Source organism: Fukomys damarensis, unplaced genomic scaffold (assembly GCF_012274545.1).
Source record: "Fukomys damarensis isolate Sample0158 unplaced genomic scaffold, DMR_v1.0_HiC HiC_scaffold_16, whole genome shotgun sequence".
NCBI classification, from domain to species: Eukaryota; Metazoa; Chordata; class Mammalia; order Rodentia; family Bathyergidae; genus Fukomys; species Fukomys damarensis.
Genome location: NW_022900928.1, coordinates 130388117 through 130393117, shown reverse-complemented (window position 1 = coordinate 130393117; position 5001 = coordinate 130388117).

Sequence of the window (5001 nt, the reverse complement as noted above, 5' to 3'; positions counted from 1 at the left end):
AAAGCACCCATGGCTGTATAATCTCTCTCTCTCTCTCTCTCTCTCTCTCTCTCTCTCTCTCTCCCCCCTCTCTCTCCCCGCCCCCCTCCTCTCCTCTCCTGCACTGGGGGTTGAGCCCAGGGCTTTTGCACTGACCTACATCCCCAGCCCTTTTTTACTTGAGACAGGGCCTCACTAAGTTGCAATCCTCCTGCCTCAGCCTCCCAGAGTGCTGGGATTACAGGTGTCCACCTCCAACACTCACCACTATTGCACTGGAGTTTAACTCTCCCACATGTGAGTTCTCAGGGACACATTTTAACCATAGCATCTGAAAAGCACATGCATGATTTTGGAAAATGTTCAAAAATCCCTCCCTTCAGGTTCAGATGATTTGGCCCTGGCCTTACAGAGTCCACGTGAGGTAGAGAAGCTGGTCCTTGCAACTGCCCAGGAATGCTGCTGTGGACCTGGCCCTGAACTAGTCCTTGGGGTCACCCTTGGTTACACCCTGGTGGGCAGGGGACCCCAAGTGGTTGTACAGGGAGGAAGAAGAAATGATCTTTCTGCGTGGGTTAGAGGGGAAGCTGCTGCAAGACAATCGGCTCTTTGATTCCTGCTAGTGACTCACCTGGGCCTTTCGAAGCTAGAAAAACATCTTCCTCAGGGCTGGGAGCACTTGTCTGGCCTAGCACCCGCCCCCACAAACCTTCCTCCTTGCCCCTTCCTTTAACCTTGAAGTTTACCTGCTCCAGGAAAGGATGGGAGGAGAAGGAAAGCACTCAGCCTCTCCTACAAACAAAAATTCGATATAATCTGGGCATCAGTGGACTCATTTACAAGGGGAATCAGAAAGACAAGCAACTTTACATTCCTTGTACAAGTTCAGCTGCAGGCAACAGAAATGTTTGTTTTCGTAACCCTTTATTGGACCCGGAGCCCCCCACATGCTGACAGTGAGCTACAACCTCCAGCCCTTTTTATTTTGAGACAAGGTCTTGCTAAGTTTCCTAGGCCAGCTTCAAACTTGTGATCCTCCTACCCCAGCCTCAAGGCTATTGAGGATTACAGATAGGTGTCACCATGTCTGACTCAGAAACCTTAATGTGTAATTTATTTTATTTTATTTTATTTTTAAATTTTTGGTACTGGGGATCAAACTTGGGTCCTTGTGCTTGCGAATCTGGTGTTGGAACTTAATGTATAACTTAAAACAGGGATCAGCAAAATGTTATTTATGGGTCAAATCCATATAGCTGTCTGATTTTGTACCACTGTCAACCAATGAGAGTACTTGTATTTTTTATTGCAAAATATGAAAAAGACTATTAGCCTTTAGGGGAGAAGTATTGCTTGACTTTGCCTTTTGGTGCGCTAAGACTGAAGTACTTACTGTCTTGGCCCTTTACTGTCTCCTAAGTTAACCCTTAAGGATGTTGATCATTTCAGATAAGAGACATAAGGATGGGCTTCGGGTTGGTTGTGGGCACAGTGGAGAGGCTGCACTGTGCCAGTGAAGACTCCAGTCTCCCACCTCTCTGCCTTGCCCTTCTTAGTTCTGGCCCCACGCTTGGGTGGGCATCAATCAGAAATGACCCTAGGAAGAGGGCTCTGTCCTAGGAATGTGGAGTTCTTTCCCAGAAGCCCCTAGTTGATATCTCACATCTCATTGGCCAAAAAAGTCATGTGCTCATTTCTGGCAAGGGGGAGGTACCATCTTTAGACCCTTGGGCTGGGGCTGGGGTGGGGTTGGCGCCCCCTGGAGGCTGAGTGGGAGGTGTGGGTCCAAGGAGTCAGCAGTCTCAGAAGTCCCCCTGTTTCCTAGGCATCCCAACCTCACCTCCTGCCAGTCCCTCTCTGGACTGAACCTGGGCTTCTGCCACCTAATGACTATCATGTGGCAGAAGAGTCACTGCACAACTCACGGGTCTTGGTGAGAAGAATCCTTGATGCTTCCTCCTTGGACTCTTGGAGCCTTATCTGTGTGGGAAGCCAGCTGCCATACACAGAGCCAAACTTCTTGGTGGCCACCATGCCAGGAGGAAGCCCAACCAGTCACCTGAGGAGACTGTGTGACAAGAGGTAGTGAGGGTGAGAGAGACGCCTGCCAGCTGCTGGCTTCTCCAGCCATCCCCACCTGAGGCACCAGACCTGTAAATGGAGAGGGCTCGGGGGGGCGGTGCTTCTGATGTCCACAGCTGCCATCAGACTACTGAAGCAGGAAACAGGACCCCAGCACAGACAACTCTTTAACACAAACATAGGAGCAAAAGCGGTTTTTAATGATGCCGGCGGCTCAGCGAGTGACTCCTGTCAGTCTCCAGAACCCCAGATAGAAGTTTGCGCCTCCTTATGTACCTTTTTACATCCACGAGGCTTAGTTCCCTTGGAGTTTCCCTGGGAATAGAGCAAGCAGGATTTACACAAAGCAGAGCAGCAGAGAGGGTGAGAGCAAAGGGTCTGGCGGGACTTTCTGAGTCTCGCAGTCCTTCGGGGACAGATTACAGAGGTTCTCGCGGCTGCTCAGGCGCATTCTACAAAGAGCATAGTTACCTAGTTAACCCGTAGCTGCCTAATAACACAGTTAAATTCCATACAGAGGTGTGGGCTCCTCTCTCACTATTATCATAGGAGATGTCCCAGGCAACAACACCCAGCTGAGCCCTGCCAGCCACAGACTTGTGAGAGCACCATCCACTGTTGTCCTGGCATGTGCAGGGCCCAGCACAACTCACACTCTGCCCTCCAACTGTTGCTCAAGTAATTTGTAATGCAACTATAGGTAATTAAAATGGTATGCAAACAAAATGGATTCCCCTCTGGAGGAAGAAGCACAAAACGGCTGCTGGGGAGGTGGGTACCAATGGGGTCCTCTGCACTCTGCTGGGACGGTGCACACAGAATGTCATCATGCTTTGAGATGACTGACAGACAGCTGTGAAGCCAGAGTGATGGGAGGGCCTTAAGGTACAAGAACTCTATGTACGGATGTTTGTTAATTGTATGTTTGTTTGTTTGTTGTAACAGTGTCTCACAATGTAGCCCACGCTGGCCTCAAACTCACAGTGATCCTCCTGTCTCAGCCTCCCAAATGCTGGAATTACAGGCGTAGCCCATCATGTCTGGCTAGAACTTCTGTTTTTAGAGTGTGATGCAATTTTTTTCCATCATAGGGACGAGCCTTTTATTCTAAGAAGAGATGATTGGGGTGAAAAGAGTATCTTGAAATCAGTAAAGAAAAACTCAGCCTGTATCTTCAGTGATAATAAATAGTACCAGAGTGGTAGCTGATATCCATGGAAAGTGTATGGTGTGGGAGGGCAGACACTTTGCATATCTCCATCCATTCCTACATGCATTGTTATTTATTTATTTGAGACCGGATCTCGCCACGTAGTCTAATCTGGCCTTCTTGAACTCACTATGTGGCTGAGTCTGGCCTCAAACTCACAGCGATCCTCCTGCCTCAGCCTCTGGTAAGACCAGAAAATAAAGGGACAAAGTGCAAGGGCTTGGGCAAACTAAGTAAACTGAGTAACCTGAAGGCCAGGACCCGAGTGGGCTAAAGATAAGCTTCAAATACTCTGTGAAATGCAAAAGACAATAGTAAAATATGCTGATGACAGGAAGCCTGGCGAGCAGCTGCATACCTGATTTTGCACTTCCTCTGCCCCTTTCACATGCCAGGAGTTGTCTCTAAGCTTCTAGATGCAGGCATTTCCTTGGCATTCTTTTTGCTCTCCTAGTCTAGCAAGGGCTTTTCTTTGTTCTTTCTACCAAATTGCATCTGGCACAGGTACCGTTCCCCTGCTTGCTGTTCTGTCAGCCTCAGGACAAGAACCGGTTACACTGGGGTCATACGCAGGTGCCACCACGCCTGGCAGACCCTTCATCCTCACACAATCCCAGGCCATGGGTGCAGTTGGAGATGAGGCAGCCTGGGATTCCAAGCCGCAATGCAGCATGGGGGGTTCTGGGTTCAAGGTGTGCCTCTTGCACTTACCCCTTCTGATATCTTAGGCAAACTGCTTAAACTCTGTGCCTGGAACTCAGTGAGTTAACAGTGAAAACAGTGTCTTGCACGTCATAAGGGCCCCACGTGTGTTGTTCATTACACTTGATCTTAGCCAAAAGGCCGAGAAGTAATGTGTGTTGGCCATTATGATTTCGGAGGCCCAGGGAGGCAGGTGACTTGTCTGGGAGGCCAGATTCAAGGCCAGCTTGTGGGCTCCCCAGCCTGCAAACTTGGCAATCTGCACTTCTTTACAAAGGACACCTGGGTATCTGCTTAATAGTGATAAAAATACAGAGATGGAGAGACAGAGAGAGCCTGTTGATGACCTAGAACTTGTGACTTTTAGGCCCCCATAAGGGGGCAAGCATGGTCACTGATGAATTCAGTCCACATCCAAGCTGTGCCCATGACTTGCACAGGGGACCCCCACCCAGAGACTTCCCATCAAGGTACTCAGCAGGGTGTCTCCTGAGCATGCAGCACCCCTCTGATAGACTGGGCCTCAGGGCTGCTGCTATGGCCTGGTTATTTGTGCCCTCTCCCCAGATTTATATTTTGAGCTGCTCACTTCCAGTGTGATAAATTTGGAGGTGGGGCCCCCAGTGACTAGGTCATGAGGGTGGAGCCCTTATGAGTGGTATTAGTGTGTCTACCAAAAGATGCCCCCCAAGCCACCGTCTGTCTGCCTATAATCCCAGCATTCAGGAGGCTGAGGCAGGAGGATCTCTGCAAGTTTGAAGCCAGCCTCAGCTACGTAGTGAGTTCAAAGCCAGCCTGAACTGCATAGCCATACTCCATCTCGGAAAAACAAAAGCAAAAGCCACTGTCTGTGACCAGGATACTGGGTCCAACTGCTTCTTGATCTTGGACTTCCAGTGTCCAAGCTGAGAAATGGATTTCCATTGTTTGTAAGCCACCCCACCACCCTCAGTTACGGTGTCTGGTTATAGCAGCCTGAACAGACTTGCCCGGATGTTCCATTGGCCCTGCCCGAACCGTGTCACATG